This window comes from Tachyglossus aculeatus, chromosome 12 (assembly GCF_015852505.1).
Source record: "Tachyglossus aculeatus isolate mTacAcu1 chromosome 12, mTacAcu1.pri, whole genome shotgun sequence".
In the NCBI taxonomy this organism is placed as follows: domain Eukaryota; kingdom Metazoa; phylum Chordata; class Mammalia; order Monotremata; family Tachyglossidae; genus Tachyglossus; species Tachyglossus aculeatus.
Window position 1 is genome coordinate 26567042 of NC_052077.1, and position 19046 is coordinate 26586087.

Sequence of the window (19046 nt, forward strand, 5' to 3'; positions counted from 1 at the left end):
CTCTTTTCCCCATACTTATCCAATGCCTTTTCCCACTACCCACCCACTTGAGCCCCCCCGCCCCTTGAAACACAACCATCTTTTTTTTTTTAATGGTACCTGTTAGGTATTTGTGTGTCAGACACTGTTCTATGCACGGGGGTAGATACAAGTAAATTAGGTTTGATATAGTCCCTGTCCCGCATGGGGCTCACAGTCTAAGTAGGAGGGAGAATAGGAGAGCTGAGGCACAGAAAAGCTAAGTCACTTAACCAAGGCCACAGAGCAAAAATTTGGCAAAACTGGGATTTAAACTAAAGTTCTTTCCTCTAGGCCATGCTGCTTCTTCCCACAAGCTAACCTACTCAGTGTGCCTTGATTTCTTCTCTCCTGTCACCAGCCTCTTCCTCACATTCTCCCCCTGCCCAGAATTCCCACCCGCTTCAAACCTGCCAGACCATTACTCTATCCATCTTCAAGGTCCTTCAGAAATCGCATATCCCCTGAGGCGATATAAACAACCACAAATTTTCCTAGTGAAGCAGGGTCAGACACTTCATTCTCATTCTGTACTATTTTAAGCCACTAATGACATTATTGGAAACTGAGAATGGTATTTTGCTTCTGTGTATAAGCATGATCTGAGGAGAGAGTCAGAAAGGGGACAAAGGAGCTCCTTTCTGCCACTGAGGCACAGGGATTGTGTCTATTTCCCATCTCTATGTTCTCTCCCAGACCTTGGTACAATTCTCTGTATGCAACAAGTGCTTAATAAATACTATTACTACTATTACTACCCTCAGGTTATGCATGTTCTCTGGCAGGAAGGGGAAGATCAGTACCTTGATGAAATAGTCCCATGGCTAAATCTCCTCTCCTGACCTGAGAAGTGTTGTCATGCACAGATCCGAGCTGGCACCCAGTTCGGATTTACCAGAGGTACTACTCCTCGTGTGTGGGGAGGAGTGGGGGCCAGTGAGCAAAATGCAATAGCTATTCTGTCATCCTGAACTTGAGCTTCTAAGACTCTTTTCTACATACTCCCTCAAGCCCAAATTTGTATTCACTTAAAAACTGGGAGTCCTTTTCTGAGCAGGGATTGAGAGAAGTTGCCTTCTTCCCCATTCCTGGAGAACATATCTAGTCCCTATAATGACAGAGTCCATGTCCAATTCCACCTAATTCTCAGTGCTTAGTATGGTGTTTTGCACAAAGTGCTTAATAAATATCATTAATACCACTACACTTATGTACATATCTTAAAATTATATAACACGTTTATTCATATTAATGGCAGTCTCCCCTCTAGACTGTAAGCTCATTATGTACAGGGAACATGTCTACTAATTCTGTTGTATTGCACTGTCCCAAGGGCTTAATACATCCAGTGAGGGCAGGAATTGTCATTCTTTATTGCCAATTTGTACTTTCCAAGTGCTTAGTACAGTGTTCTGCACACAGTAAGAACTCAATAATACAACTGAATGAATACAATGCTCTGCACATAGTAAACACTTAATACCACTGAAGGAAAGAATCAATTTTATTATTTATTAAGCAGTAAACTTTCATTAGAGGGGTTAGGATTTCTCTTTGTCATACCTGATCTGCTCTAAAAGTCAGCTAAGACACCCAAAAACCTGACCTGCCAAATCACTTCTAAGGACCCCTACTCTCCCCTTTTTCTTTCAAAGCCTTACTGAAGGTGCATCTCATCCAAGAAGTCTTCCCAAACTCAACCCCAGTTTTCCTCATCTCCCACTCCCTTCTGCATCATCCTGACTTGCTGCCTTTGCTCTCCCCCCCCTTCACAGCCCCACACTACTTATGTTCATATCTGCAATTTTATTTGTATTGATGTTTGTCTCCCACAATCTAGACTGTAAACTCATTGTGTGCAGGGAATTTCACTGTTTATTGTTGTATTGTACCTTCCCAAGTGCTTAGTACAGTGCTCTGCATAAAGTGCTCAATAAATATGATTGATTGAAAGACTGAATGACCACCAGCACCTTGGGAGAAACGAGTGAGAATGCTACTGTTTTAACACTTGTTTTTCTTAGTGCTTTCTCACTGCAAAGTTTCTTTAAACTTAAATACTTTTCCTCCCTTCATCAAACTTGGAGCTATTTTCACCGAATTGAATAGAGTGATAAAAATCCATTTCAACATAGCATAGATGAGGACAGTTCTAGTGGCTTTAGGACAAGATGCCTTTTTCTTGACTAAAATGTGAAAAATAATATACATGTATTAGCATAAAAAACTAATTCAATTTTTTAATTAATATTGGAACATTTACAATGCCATCTGCTCTATTATTTTGGTCTATTTTTGGATGTCTGGAATGTACTAATGAGCTTTATATCATTTCTTCACGGAAACTGCTTTGTGGTCTTTTAACACTATTTTCAAGGAACCAGTTCAGAGTATTAACCAGGGTAGAGCAGCAAAGAGGAAGACATTTTTCTACTTTGATAAGGCCCAAACAATTCAACTTCTTTTCTCCAACCCCAAATCCCTCTCTGACTCTCTACTTATCTACATTAGTGTGGATTTGAGCTAGCCAAGAATGAAGCTTTGCCAAAAGCAGAAAAAAAAAATAAGACTAGTTTAATGCTCACAACTTTCCATTGTCCAAGTTTACATTTCAAATGCCTTACTTTATGTGGCAAGCAAGCCTGTCTAATGCTCAAGGGAAAAAATGATACTGATGTGGAGGCCAATTGTCAAGGCTATTTTGGGCATGATCCTTAGACCAATCCTGATGGCAGTGTTTCCTTAGCAGGGAAGTGACCAGATATTGCTGTTTCCTTTTCCTTGGGTTCTGGAAGACTTATACTCGTGGGGTACAAGCTGTTATGTTAATGCCATAATAATAACTGTTTTTATTAGGAAATGGACCTCCTGGAAGAGGGCCCATTCATTGTGTCACAGCATTTTTTCCCAGCTGGGTCAGGCCTTCAAGCCAAGTGCCTTACATTTCCTCATTAATTCTGGAAAATCCACATCATGAATAACATAGTTGGCCCTTTTTATGTCTTGACAATTGCTGGAAGAGTTTCAAGTTTTAACAAAATTGCAAGAATTTCCAAATTAAATACCAAGTGGTGATTTGAGTGGAAATTATGAGCATAAATCTTACGAGGCCGTTAAAGGATAATAATTATCTTTCACAGGGTCAGAAACAAAAGCTATTAACACTGTTTATGCCTTTGGTGTTCCCCTTACAGTATTTTGAGAATGAAAACATACATCACTGTAGCTTGAGACTAGGGATAGGCAAACCACAAACACTCAATGATTCAAATCATCACCTTCAAGTCTTTTATTTACAATTTAAGGGAAGGATCTCAACTGCTTGAGGCTAAAGAGAGAGACTCAAGAGATTTTTAAAACTTGCTGCTTGCCAGCTGTGTGACCTTGGGTGAGTTACTAAACTTCAATGTGCCTCAATTTCCTCATCTCTAAAATGGAGATTAAAGAACTGATTGTCCTTCTTACTTGGACTCGGAGACCTCATGAAAGACAAGAACTGTATCTGCCCTGATTGTTTTGCATCTACCCCAGAGTTTAGCATGGAACAAATACCATTTACTACTGATTGGGTCAAGTAGGGTCTCTGTGCCAAAGCAAGGGTAATCTCCCCCATCCCTCATCCTCAACCCAGTTTTTTGTCTCAGTCTTTTTATCCCCTCCCCTCTCCTCATTATCCACATCACCTACTGAAGACAGTGCACAGTACTAGGTCCTTGAGAAAATTACTGTGCTATGGAAATCAGGTGTGATCTTGCCCTTCAGGCATTTTCAAGCTAATGAAGAACAGAAGTTGGCACCAATGATAAAAACCTCAAGGAAATTCACTCTTTCAATCACATTTATTGAGTGCTTACTATGTGCAGAGCACTGTTCTAAATGAAGGAAAGGAAAGAAAGGAAATTAATATAAGAAAGATGAATAGGTAGGAATAAACAGAGATACTGGGGTAATCTGTGGCCAGGAAGATGATCAGGAAGGCAAGGGATTATCACCAAGCCAAGGAATATCTCGACGTAGACTGTCCCCAAGGTGGTCTTGGGGCCTCTCCAGACTTTCAGAGAGTAGAACAGAGAGTTAATAGGTGTCTAGCACAGGTCCTTTGCAATCAGAAGCCTGCATCCAGGGGGATTAGGAGGCTCAATGTCCCAGATTGAGAAACACTGTGGCTTAATGGATAGAGCATGGGACTGGGAAGCAGAGGATCTAGATTCTAATTCCAGCGGCACCACATGTCCGCTGTGTGACTTTCGGCAAGTCACAATTTCTCTGTGCCTCAATTACCCCATCTGTAAAATGAGAGTTAAAACCTCCTCCCTCCAATTTAGACTGTGAGCCCATATGGGACAGGAATATAATAAGTGCTTAACACATGTCATATATATATTAAAAAAAAAGATCTTTTCCCTCCAGCCCCATCTGCCTAAATCCAATCAACTAACCAATTAATCAAGTCTTTATGAAGCAACTACTGAGTACAGAATTCTGTACTAACCACTTGTTTGCTGTATGACCTTGGGCAAGTCACATCACTTCTCTGGGCCTGTTATCTCATCTGTAAAATGGGGATTAAGATTTTGAGCTCCATGTGGGACAGGGACTCTGTCCAACCCAATTTGCTTGTATCCACCCAAGCTCTTAGAACACTGCCTGGTACATAGCAAGTGCTTAACAAATGCCATCATTATTATCTTGAGCAGAACACAGTAGAAATAAAAGGCATATTGCCGGCTCTCAAAGCCTTTACAATCAAATGGGACCTATACTTATAGCCCACCCTGCCCAAGAAGAGAGTGGAGTGATGTAGACCTTTTACATAGCTTAGAATACTGGGAATTTTTATTTTTACCAGTTTAGGGAGGGAGAATTGAGAGGAAAAGTGAATGCTGGTCTTAGACATCACCTTTGATGTTTAATTGTTAGCTTGTTCTCTCTCTCTTCCCTCTACCCCAGATTATAAACTCATTGTGGGCAGGGACTCTTCCCTGTATATCCCCATGCCCCAGGTTCAGCATTCTGTAAATACACACTCACTGTTAGAAATAATAGATATAGTCCAAGAGGTAGGTGTGTCAAGCAGCAGATCAGGATTTAGAATTATAATGGAGCCGACTGTACTTTATGTGGAAAAGTCTACTTGGAAATCTTAATGCAAGAATGTGATTTGATCCTCTTGACAAATGTGGTAACTCCTTGGAAATATCCCACATTTCTTGACTTTTATATCCTTGATGACTGCAGCAAAATAAGGCTCAATTGCCTGCCGGCCCGTTACCATGGTGAGGGGAGAGACCAGAGAGTGCTGTGTTCAGCCATCACAATTTAGCGACTCAGGAGAGAATTCTGGCAGAAAGGACTGCTTTTCACAGAGAGCTCTTCATCTTTATAAAATTAAGCTACAGAATGAAGAATCATATACTCCTGCAGGAGGACAGGAAAAAATGGGAATGTTATCACAAGTTGGAATCAGGCACTCAGATTTCAAACCACTGAGGCTGAGGACACAGCACATAACACCATTATTTTCTAGCTCTCTCGATTGTCATTTGCTTCCCTTTTGAACAAGATGTGCTGGTGTGATTTCTAACAAGAAAAAGGGAGTTGAGAAATCCTTCAGCTTTCCCCGGGACACTCATGAAAAATCAGTCAGTTAATTACATTGAGCACTAATTCTGTGTAGAGCACTGTACTACGTGCTTGGGGCAGTGCAATATAGTTAGTAGACAATCCCTATCCTCAAGAACTTTACAATCTAATAATAATAACTGTGGTATTTGTTGAGTGCTTACTTTGTGCCAGGCACTGTACAAGAAAATTTTGGTTAGACACAGTCCCTGTCCCACGAGGGGCCCCCAGTCTCAATCCCCATTTTACAGATGAGGTAACAGGCACAGAGAAGTTAAGTGACTTGCCCAATATCACACAGCAAAGTGGCAAACCCATGACCCTCTGAGTCCCAGGCCCGTGCTCTATCCACTACACCATGCTGTTTCTAAATGCAACTGAGTATTAAAGATATGCACATAAGTGATGCAGAAAAGATCCTAAAGGTTTAGTGGATTAGAGCTTAAGTGACTCAAATGAAGTGATGTGACAGTAGGGGAGAGATTAGCCAGAAAGGAAGGCCTCTTGGAGGAGATGTGACTTTAGTAGGGCTTTGAAGGTGGAGAGACCAGAGTTCTGCACAATAGGAAGGGGAAGATAATTTCAGTCAGTCCAATCATACTTATTGAATGCTTACAGTGCGCAGAGCACTGTACTAAGCACATGGGAGAGTACAAAAGAACAATATAACAGACACATTAACTGCCTACAATGCACTTACAGTCTAGAGCTCTAGACAGGAAGGGGAATGCAGCCAAGCGGAAAGATCCCACTATCCTGGGAGTCAGGGGAGCTGCATTCTAATCTCAGCTCTGCCCCTTTCCTGCTGGGTGACCTTGGGCAAATTACTTAGCTTCGCTGTGCCTCAGTTTCCTCATATGCTAAAAAATAATGGGGAAGCAATACCATTTCTCCCTCCTATTTGGACTGTAAGACCAGTATGGGACAGGAACTGTATGTGATATGCATATACTGTATCTACCCCGGCTCTCCTAATAGTGCTTTGCAAATAATAATAATAATAATGATAGCATTTATTAAGTGCTTACCATGTGCCAAGCACTGTTCTAAGCACTGGGGGGATACAAGGTGATCAGTTTGTCCCAGGTGGGGCTCACAATCTTAATCCCCATTTTGCAGATGAGGGAACTGAGGCCCAGAGAAGTGAAGTGACTTGCCCAAAGTCACACAGCTGACAATTGGCAGAGCCGGGATTTGAACCCATGACCTCTGACTCCAAAGCCCGGGCTGTTTCCATTGAGCCCCACTGCTTCTCTGGTAAGCACTGACTCCCTGGTGGCTTAGTGGAAAGAGCCTGGGCTTGGGACTCAGAGGTCATGGGTTCAAGTCCCGCTCTACCACTTGTCAGCTGTGTGACTTTGGTCAAGTCACTTAACTTCTCTATGCCTCAGTTACCTCATCTGTAAAATGGGGACTAAAACTGTGAGCTCCACGTGGTACAACCTGATAACCTTGTATCTACCCCAGTGCTTAAAACAGTGCTTGGCATATAGTAAGCACTTAACAAATGCCATTATCCAGCACTTAGAACAGTGCTTTGCACATAATAAGCACTTAACAAATACCATCATTATTACTTAACAAGTACCATTAAAAAATATCTTGAAAGCTCACAATAAAGAAAAACTTAATGAATTCCAGAGGTATACATTATTCATCCATAATAATCATATTTAGCTGAAAGACTTCTTAAAAAGTAGAATGCGATTAACATAGAAGAGCAAGAGATGTATAGAGTAGGATGTCTCAAAGTCATGAGTGAGGCATGCAGACTGCAGCCAAAGCCCTGGACACTCCACTTCTGAGACAATGTCTTTCTTCTCTGAGCCCATTTTCCCAAAATCCCAAACACCATATATTTTTAGAATATAACCTACCCCTAAAAACAAATGGAATAATAATTGTGGTATTTGTGAAAGGCTTACTACGTGCTAGGCATTATACTAAGCTGTGGGATAGAAACAGGGTAATTGGGTTGGACATAGTCCCTGCCTCACAAAGGGCTCACAGTTTTAATCCCCATTTTACAGAAGATGTAAATGAGGCACTGAGAATTAAACTGATTTGCCCAAGATCACATAGCAGACAAGTGGCAGAGGCAATATTAGAACCCAGTTCTTCATTCATTCATTCAATCGTATTTATTGTGCGCTTACTGTGTGCAGGGCACTGTACTAAGCGCTTGGGAAGTACAGGTTGGTAACATATAGAGACGATACCTACCCAATAGCGGGCTCACAGTCTACAAAGTAGCTCACAGTCTACTTCTGACTCATACACCCGTGCTCTAACCAGCTCACTGTGGACGGGGAATGTGTCTATTGTTATTTGGTACTTTCCCCAAGCACAGTGCTCTGCACACAGTAAATTCTCAATACGATTGAAAGGTCATGCTGCTTTCCTTATCAATCAGTCTTTGAGCACCAACTTTGTTAGAGCAATGTACTAAGCCCTTGGGAAAGTACAATATAATAGAGTTGGTAGATGCTATCCCTCTCCACAAGGAGCTTTCAGTCCACAGACAGACATTAAAGATACATTAAAGATGGGGGAAATAGACTGTAAAGATATTTCTATAAATGTTGCTGGTGTGTAGGGACTTCGCAGCCAAATGCATAGTAGATACAGAGAGAACTGTTATGGAAAATGAAGGCTTAGTCAATCAAGGCCTCAAAGGATATGTTAATTTAGGAGGGTAACAAGGCCATTTTCTCTTCCTAAAACCATGCCTCCTTCTTCAGGTGGCATTTTGGAACTTTTGCCTTGGGACTTAAATGTTTGAGGTAGGGATTGAGAGGGCTGTGAAGATTTTAGCACTGAATAGCAAACAGGCAAATTATCAATATTGCTTTGGTCTGAATTAATAATAATAATGATGGTATTTGTTTAGTGCTTACTATGTGCAAAGCACTGTTCAATTAAGCATGATAAATACTACATTGGGTAGCAAGGAAGTAATTTTTAAATGATTGAAAAATAAACACATTGATGGCAAAATTGGTTGAGTCCCAATTTCCATTGCTTACACCATTAGAGATATTATATTGGTAATAATAATACCAATAGTATTTGTTAAGCATTTACCGTATGCACCACAGTAGACCACAGATTTGATACAAAGCAAATTGGGCTGGACACAGTCCCTGTCCCATGTGGACCTCACAGTCTCAATCCCCATGTTACAGATGTGGTAACTGAGGACCAGAAAAGTGAAATGACTTTCCCAAGGTCACATAACAGACAAGTGGTGGAGCTGGGATTAGAACCCACGACCTTCTGATTCCCAAGCCCATACTTTGTCCATTACACCATGGTAGGGAAAATTTGTGCAGATGGAGCCTCTGCAGAGTTCCTGAATATCAATTCCATTTTTTTTTAAATCAGATTCAGTTTAACTAGGAAACGTACCCTTAAATGAACATCGCCCATTTTAAAAAAACCAAAGACCTATGTAATGAAATTTTAAACAGGAAGAGTACTGTCCTCTAATATTAATAGTGAGTAATGGTGCTGTAAATGGCAAAGACATCAGAATGTGGAGAGACAATTTTTAGCTGTCCCCAGTGTGGAGTGGACTGCATAACAGTGTATAATTCTTTTCAGTCATACCTACACAAATGGATGAATGTCACTGTTAATCTCATACTGGAACACAGACGGGTGGCAGTCGTTCGGTATTTCCAATAAAGACTGAACTGAGGAAAGAGTTGGTAAGATTCCTTAGTATGTTGGTTCCAGAAATCAGAATGTGTGTGTATGTGTCAGGGGCGGGGGGGAGAAAATGAGGAAGCTCTTTGAATAATTATTCACTGAGAGCTTAGCAGCAATATGTAGTCCTCTCCCCATTTATCTTTTCATAGCCTAGGTATTTGCTCTCCCCAAGTGGATATTTTCAATCTCCCCAATTAATAGATTCCCGATCTCTGCCCTGTAGTTACAAAAAAAAAATATAGAATAAGTCTTCAAGCTACAAAAAAAAAAAAGCATAAACATTGAGGGGCACTAAAATACTCTTCACTAGATGACCTTCAAGACACTTTTATGGATAATTTTTTTCAACAAAGTTTAATCCCTTGCTTGTCAGTAGTAATTAGTGTGATAGCTTCACAGCTTGATCTCCACTTTCCTTACACTCCTGCAAGGATTGGCTGTAACCAATCCATCAGTAGAATTTCTAAGGGTTGGAGGATGTGTCTTTGTAGAAGTAAATCAGAGTTTCTCAGCAGGGTTGCAAACATCATGCTGAGTTTGGCAGGGTTGTAGGAAGGAAATCCTTGCATGCTCAACGTGTAGGGTAAAAGGGTAAAAATTGTGAAACTCAGGCTTGTTTTTTCCTCTGTTGAGGCAGGAAAATGAGTTGGTGTTAGAATTTATCCAAGCTCAGTAGATTCTACATTTAGAATATAACTTTCATTTCTTGAAGTCAGGTTTCCCTGGAAAAACATACCTTCCTGTGCAAAGAAAAAAAAATACACAATAATCACTTCTATATCCTGTTGAAGACATTCAAAAGCTATACTTTTAAATATGCCTGCTATGCACCTTAGAGACATTTTGAAGACTCCTAAGAGTTCCAAGAGTCCCTAGACTGAAAAGGAGTTAAAAAAATTCTACAAGTGCCTTTACCAGGTAATACTGTACAAAAAGAAAGCCAAGGAATTAGATTCCTGAGCATGTTTGTTATTGAACTTGTCATATGAGGAAGAGTGGACAGAGTGAGTCAAGATGTTCCAGACTCAAGATCCTGGAATAATGACAAATGAGGAAGAATGGGCTGAATTTTTAACAGATGTGAAGAATGAAAGGAAACATATACATCCACACTAATGAGGTTTTAGTGGGGATTGAAGCAGCTGTCAGTCATCCCATTGGCTTTTGGGAATGATTGGAAAAAAAAAATCTAAACGGGCTATTGGTGTGTGATGACTGCAGGGACCCAATAAGCCCTGCACTTTCCATAGGCCTGGTCTCACACTAGCATAAGTTCTCACACACTTTTGCCTCTAATTCTGCTTTCCACTCTAGGCAAAGAGGCCACCAACGACTAATGCAAACCAGCGAAAATAATCTTAAGAAATCTCCAGTGCCGATTCCCGCTATACTATCTCCAGCCTGCCAAGGAACACATCTAGTATTATATTGAAGAACCAAAGTCATTTTTGGTGACAGATGAGTGAAAGCTATTTGCAGAATTAGCATGGCCTAGTGGATAGAGTAGGAAAGTTGGGACTCAGAAGGAGCTGGATTCTAATCCTGGTTCCACTGCTATGTGATCTTGGGCAAATCACTTAACTGAAGCACAGAAGTTATCTCATCTGTAAAATTTATTTATATGTATTAAATGTCTGTCTCCCCCTCTAGGCTGTGAGCTCGTTGTGGGCAGGGAATGTGTCTGTTGTTGTATTGCATTCACCTGTGCTTAGTACAGTGCTCTGCACGCAGTCAATGCTCAATACAAATGAATGAATGAGGTTTAAGACTGTGAGCCCCATGTGGGACATGGTCTGTGTCCAGTCTGATTAGTTTATACCTTCCTCAGCGCTTAGTCCAGTGTCAGGCACATAGTCAGTGCTTATGAGCTCTGCAGCAATCAGAAACTCCTGAATGTTAGCTTTAAGACATTCGAACTCTCCCTCACACCTACAAGTTCTCTTCTCACATTCCATTCCTCCCTTTCTCCCCAAATCACATCTGTTCAGCTCTCATCACCATCCTTTTGCACAAATCAATTTGTATAACCTACCAAATCCACTTCCCTGGTTGTGAGTCTCCTTCTAGACTGTAAGCTTGCTGTGAGCAGGGAAAATGTCTACCAACTCAGCTATATTGTACTTTCCTAAGTGCTTAGTACAGTGAGCACTCAAATACAATTGATCGATTAACTGCAATATTGGCTCTAGAGGACTTTAATCCTTGGATGGGCATTTTTATATTATCCCTTTTACTTCATCTTCTGGACATCCACAGATGCACAGATACACAAGATTGCTTTTTATTGTGATTTTTAACTTTAGATTGAGTTAATTCAAAAAGTTGTCAAGGTCAGCGTCAATCACAAAAGCTATACCTGTGCATTCCAAGTTTTTCCTGGAGAAGACTTGAAACTGAACAGATGCAAATTTGTCTTTTGGTTTTTATGGTACTTAAGTGCTGTGCTAATTATGTGCCAGGCACTCTACTAAGCGCTTGTCGGGTTGGACAAGGTGCAGCAAAGTATAGTAGAAAGAGCAAAGGCCTTGGAGTCGGAGGACCTGAATTCTGATCTCAGCTCTATCACTTGTCTGTTGTGTGGCTTTTCAAAAGTTACCAACTTCTCTGTACCTCAGTTTCCTCGTACCTAAAATGGAGATTAAATCCTACTCCCTCCTATGTAGACTGTGAGTCCCAAGTTGGATCGGGGCTGTTGCCAACCTGATTAACTTGCATCTAATCCAGTGCTTAGCAAATTGAAGGGGTCAACAAATGCCACAATTATCATTAAGTGCAGGAACTTTCAAGCACTTAGACAGTTCATTGATCTTATTTACCTCTTGAACTTATTCAAGCACTTAGAATAAGTTTCAAGAGGCAACAAGATCAATGAATTGATTTTAATAGCAGCTAATTCCCAGCAAGGGAAAAAAAATATCCATTTGCTCATCAGGAAAGCAACAGACACTTATTTCACTGTGCTGGGAAACCGAGAAGTTAACCACACATTTTTCCAGTTAATAAAATCACATCTCCTCCAACAAGCTGTCCTGCCTATGCACTTGGCTGTATCCCCTGAGACTCTAAGTGGAAAGAGCATTGGCTTGGGAGTCAGAGGTCATGGGTTCTAATCCCAGTTCAGTCACATGTCTGCTGTGTGACCTTGGGCAAGTCACTTCACTTCTCTGGGCCTCAGTTACCTCATCTGTAAAATGGGGATTAAGACTATGAACCCCATGTGGGACAACCTGATCACCTTGTATCCCCCCCCCGCACTTAGAACAGTGCTTTGCATATAGTAAGTGCTTAAATGCCATCATTATTATTATAGGCAGAGAACATAACTAATTCTGTTGTATTATACTCTCTGAAATTTTTAGTACAGTGCTCTTCACACAGTAAGTGCTCAATAAATACCATTGATTGACTTAGCACTTAGCCCCCACCTTCAGCCCATCAGCACTTTTGAAATAAAAGTAATAATAATAATGATGGCATTTGTTAAGCACTTACTATGTGTAAAGCACTGTTCTAATCGCTGGGGGGGATACAAGGTGATCAGGTTGTCCCACGTGGGGTTCATAGTCTTAATCCCCGTTTTACAGATGAGGTAACAGGCTCAGAGAAGTTAAGTGACTTGCACAAGGCCACACAGCAAACATGTGGCAGAGCCAGGATTAGAACCCACAACCTCTGATTCCCAGGCCCGGGCTCTTTCCACTGAGCCATGCTGCTTCTCTAGCACTTACTGTGTGCAGAGCACTGTACTAAGTGACTGGGAGAGTACAACAGACACATTCCCTGTCCACAACAAGCTTACAGTATATCTTTACATACTGCCATTTCCCCCTCTCGTAATTTATTTTCACACCTGCCTCCCCGACTAGGCTGTAATCTGGCTGTGGGAAGGGATCATGTTTACCAACTCTACTGTATTACCACTATTATTAAAATTATTATTATTATTGAATTTAAGCACTTACTATGGGTCAAGTACTGTTTTAAGTGCTAGGGTAGTTGTATATTAAATCAGGCCAGTATCATCTCTGTCCCACATAGGGTTTACCGTCTAAGTGTATTCTCCCAAGCACTTGGTACAATGCTCTGAACACAGTAAGCACTTAATAAATGCCAATGATGATTGTTCCTCCCCTGCCAAGGTACATAAACCCAACTTGTACTTCCCAAGCACTTAGTACAGTGCTCTGCACACAGTAAGTGCTCAATAAATACGATTGAATGAATGAATAAACCCAGTTCTGCCGCACAAGTTTGTTCCCATAACTTTCTTGTCCCCAGAACTCATCTCTTTCCCTGCCCTGTTCGTTTTTTTCCCCCTCTCTCTCTCTCTGCATATTTGTATTCTCTATATTGCTTTTTATTTTAATTAAACATTTTCAATGCTGCTTGGCTCCATGGGGGTCTTTTCTGCTCCTGCTGTTGCTATCACCATTCTTGTCACTGCAATTATTTCTGGGGTCTGTGGTTATTGCTTTCCAAGGATGCAAAGTTTGATGTCAGAACCAGGCCAGGGTGGGAAGTTAGGAGAATGGGCAGCATTGCTCAGTGGGAGGCAATGGTGGAGGAGGAAGGGGTTGGGTTGTGGGCGGAGGGAGGGAGTGGAAGGGGCTGCCAAGCAAGTTTCTTCCCTCTCCACCACCTCCACTAATGCAGCCTGATGTACTTCACATATCACCCCCAGCCCCTGACCCTGCCTTCCCAACTGTGCAGCCCCAGAAAGCAAAGAAACAAACCCCAAGTGACCAAGGTGGCAGAGTATTGGCTCAATTTTGTCAATCAATGGTACTTAATTGAGCACAATACAGTAAGTAGAGAGAACTCCTGTTTTCAAGGAGCTTAGAGTCTGACTGGGGACACAATTTTTGAAAATAAAAAAGTCATATAGAAAGGCAGTACAAGGAACCAGGAAGACAGGAGGTGATTCTGGGATGAAAGGAAATCCAGGAGGGATGGCCTCAGGAAGGAGAGGAAGCAAGATTGCTTCCCTGTAAATTTCCCAAAGCAAACAATTATTGCTCTTGTTTCTGCAGATTGATGTGGAACCCAAAGCTCAGATGTGGAAAAATAATAGTTCACAAACTTTGTACAGTCTCGCGCCTCAACACAACCATCTGCCCATTTAACCCACTTGGTTTTAATCCTCATTTACACCTTTTCAACTCTGACTTTATATGTGAAATCAATGATGGGTTAGTTCTTATTGCATGAAGAGCACCGTATTAAGCACTTAGGAAAGTACAGTATAACAGAGCTGGTAGACATGATCTTTGCTCACAAGAAGTATACAATCTATAGGGAAAAATTACTCATAATAGCCAATCTGGCCTTCACGATTCCAGCTGTCTACTGCAATAACCAGAGAAAACATGATTTATTGAAGTGTAACTTGATGGCCTACTTCCATCCCCTTGAGTCCCTTCCCCTGCTTAAGGTGGGTAACATCTTCAATTCACCATACTCAGCTACAACCTTCTCGTGCTACCCTTTTTGTGGATAATTACGAGACAATTTAGGCAATGGGAGATTGGAACAAATCTTCCTCTCTTCTACCACCTTTCTTCACCTGTCTTCAGCTCCTCATTTTCCCAGAGCTCAGACACTGCCTCTTCCACATTTCCAACAACTGCATAAAGAAGGTAGTGGATATTATCCTCATTTTAAAGATGGGAAAATACGAGCAGAGAGTCCTTTCCATCTGTCAAAATCTACAGAACGTTAATGGTACAACTAAGACTCAAGACACTTTGCCAAGTCATTTGATAACTTAATATCAATCCATTCTGAAGAAGAGTACTGACCCACAAAGGAACTAACCAAGGTAGAGTGGCATGCTGAAAATTGAGCAGCAGGTCCTAAGAGAAATCAGGTTGGACACAGTCCCCTGTCCCACGTGGGGCTCACAATATCAATCCCTCTTTTACAGATGAGGCAAGTGAGGCACAGGGAAGTTAAATGACTTGCCCAAGGTCACAAAGCAAAGTGACTGAGATGGGAATAGAACCCAGTTCCTTTGATTCCCAAGCCAGTCCTTTTTCCCCTAGACCACAGTGCTTCTCAAAAATTCATGGAATCATAGAGGTGTTAATTTCTGAGAACCATTTTTAAGAGTAAACTCTCTTTTCCAGAAAGAAAAGCAAAGTTTTTAATGACAATTCAAAAAGTTAAGAAACATAATTTCATTTTTTAATGGTATTTTCAGTACTTAGTATATGTCAGGCACTGTTCTAAGTGCTGAGGTAGGTAGAATTAATCACTTTGGACCCAGTCGCTGTCCCACATAGATCTCAGAGTCTCAATATGAGGATGAACAGGTTTCAAAACTCCAGTATATAGATGAGGTAACTGAGGCACGGAGAAGTGAAATGACTCGCTCAAGGTAACACAGCTGGCAGCTGGAACAGCTGGGATTAGAACCCAGCTCTTCTGACTTCCAGGCTTTTGTTTTTTCCACACCGCTTCCCATGCCATGTGAAATAATCAGTAAAAATGTTTTTTTCATTTTCATTTATGAGGCTCTGAAAGAGTCATTTTGACTTTCTGAAACTAAAGAACTTGGAAGAATTTGGTCTGATATTTCCTACCAACGTAATATATTTACAATAGAGTAAATTGATCTCAAATGCCAGTCCTAATCAGATTAATTCTGAAGTCTTCAGCTTTCAAGCAAATAGCTCTCAGTGCCAATAAAATATATCATTTGTAAATTGGGTTTTTGGTTATTAAACCAAAAAAAAACCCAAGATCATGTTTCACCCCTTTGGTATGGTTTAGTGTATTATTTCAGTCCTTAGATATGACTGGAAAGATGACCAAGTGTGGTCAGGGGGTTAAAAGTATGTAAGCAATCATCTGAGTCTCAGAGAAGATGTGAATCATGGATACATTTTTCTCATCTGGCCAGTCATTGATGTCATGCTTAAGAGATTCTTCTTGCTTTTAGTGGAAGACCAAGCTGAGGACATTAGTCACCCCATTCTGGAAAAAGCATGTCAAAAATTAAAGACACTGGAGGGAGTGTCTGGAAAAATTCATCCAGGCTTCCTCTTGGAAGCATGTTCAAATCTAAGGGACTTTCTTTACCAGGATCACCTAAAGTCCCAGCATTTCTCCAGTCTAATATGCAAACTAACAACGTCCAAATAGCCAAAAGAAAATACAGTTAGGACATTCTGACGAGAAAATAAACTGATTTCAATCAGTTTCACAGGGTGCTTACTGTGTTCAGAGCACTGTACTAAGCACCTGGGAGACCACAGTACGAACAGAGTTGGTAGACATGACCCCTGCCCTCAAGGATTTGCCTAAAATTTCACCTCACTATAACGGGGATTTGTAGTTTTCTGGAGACTATGTAATGCATTGGTAAGTGAGCTCAACCCAAATAAGACAGAGTCACATGTAAAAGAGAAAGTTCTGCCCACAGTAAGCGCTTAATAAATGTGATTGAATGAATGACCAAGGGGCAGCAGATAGCCCAGAGACCCTGTGTGGAAAAAACGACAAGTCCACCTACAGCAGCATACAGTCTAGAAGGGGAGACAGATATCAAAACAAGTAAACAGGTGTCAATATAAATAGAATTATAGATATACACATATATACATTAGTGCTGTGGGGCAGGGAGAAGGGGGCAGAGCAAAGGGAGTGAGTCGAGGCAACGTGGAGTGGAGGGGAAGCTGAGGAAAAGGGGGGCTTAGTCTGGGAAGTCTTCTTGGAAGAGGTGAGCCTTCAGTAGGGATTTGAAGGCAGGGAAGAGTGACTGGCGGATTTGAGGAGGAGGGCATTCCAGGCCAGAGGTAGGACATGGGCCAGGGGTCAATGGCTGAACAGGGGAGAACGAGGCCCAGTGAGAAGGTTAGCAACAGAGGAGTGGAGTATGTGGGTAGGGACTGTCTCTATATGTTGCCAATATTCTTTTTATGGGAAACACTGCTCTGGTGCTATGGAAAATTACAAAGGAGCGAAGGAAGCTGTTTCTGCCCGTAGGGAGGAAAGGGTTGTAAATCTCACATCTGAAGTTTCATTCAGTTATACACAATCAGATAATGATCACTTTAAAGTGACTTTTGTGTATCTTTGACCAGGAACAGCCAGGAGTAATAAATGTTAAGTGATGATAAGCTGCTAACTGATAATTATTTCTTTACAAATAAAGTCAGAGTTTCCTTCTTCATGATACCCAAATAATGGAAGAATTGAACAATTAGCAGGTTAATCTAGAGAGGGTAGATAGGTCAGATAACCCATGTCCTTTCTTTGCTGCTGGATTTTTCTAGAGCCACAGGATTTTTAGCTTCTCAGGTGATTGTGACATCTGGCGCATATTTTCCACTCTATGCAACACCTTCAAGTTAATTATTCATCATTTATTGAACATAACTGTCTACATTACAATATTCACTTTAGTAAAATGCCACTTCCTGAATAATTATATTCACAGCCACCCTAAAAATTTAATTCAGCTTATTTAGGGGGTTGGAGGTGGAGAGGAAACACATATGAATCAGTGCTTTGTGAAATATTAAACAGCTACTGCATTTGATTAGCCGATGAAGTGATTCTCCAATCTGCAAAGTTTACAACGCACTAAAGTATTTTGGCATTAAGGTGACACTGTAGGGATTTGTCTCACTGTTCTCATTTCTTTTGTAAAGAAGGTTGATGAACTCTGGCTTTCAAGCTTTTATATTCCAAAGTGTTCTCAGCACGTTGTAGTGCACTTTCCCCAGTGCTTAGTACAGTGGCCGGCACATTGTAAGTGCTCAATTTGATTGATTAATTGATTAAGACCGGCTGAAGTAATTAACCAGCAGGTGGATTACCCTATATACCATGAGAAAAGTCTAGCTAGTGTCTCATGAGAAAGTTTGCAACCACATTCAGGCTCACGGAAATTAATACCATCAGAAGGTCAACTCTGAACTCAACAATACAAAAAGCAAAATTATATGTCTAAAGCATTCATCACTGATTGGATACCTACTATTTGTGTATGATTCTTTTTAAAGAATGACAAGTCCATTAAATGGCTGACGAAAAAAGTTCTGAGAGGAGAAACATGGCACAGGATTTTTTTCATTGTATTTAAGTGCTTACTATGTGCTAGGCACTGTATTTAGCACTGGGGTAGATAAAAGCTAAGCAGGTTGGACGCATTCCATGTCCTTCATGGTTCATTTGTGAGATCACACAGCAGACAAATGGCAGAGCCAGGAATAGAACTCAGGTCCTTCTGACTGCTGGGCCCATTTTCTATCCACTAGACCTCGCTGCTTCTCATTTTCATTTTAAAATAAGGTGGAGATATAGTATATAAAGGATTCGATAACAGCTCTATAGAATATCTTCAGTATTCTTTCTACATGTATTTCATGGGATCGAGGGATCAACAACTCAGTTCCCAGTATTATTAGTTGGTTATTATTCTCTTTCAGACCCAGAATAGGCTGGCTACTAAATGTGATCTCTGGAATACAAAGAGTAGGAAAGTTTTCTAGTGCCACTTGAACACCATCCCTTTTTTCCTCTACTTTCATTCATTCAATCATATTTATTGAGCACTTACTGTGTGCAGAGCACTGTACTAAGCCCTTGGTTTCCAGCCCATGCCACTTTAGAATCAAATGGCAGGTTTCAGGCACCTGCTCATTCGCTTTCTGTGCAGGCGGCCACAGAAGGAGTCTAGTCCAGTCATC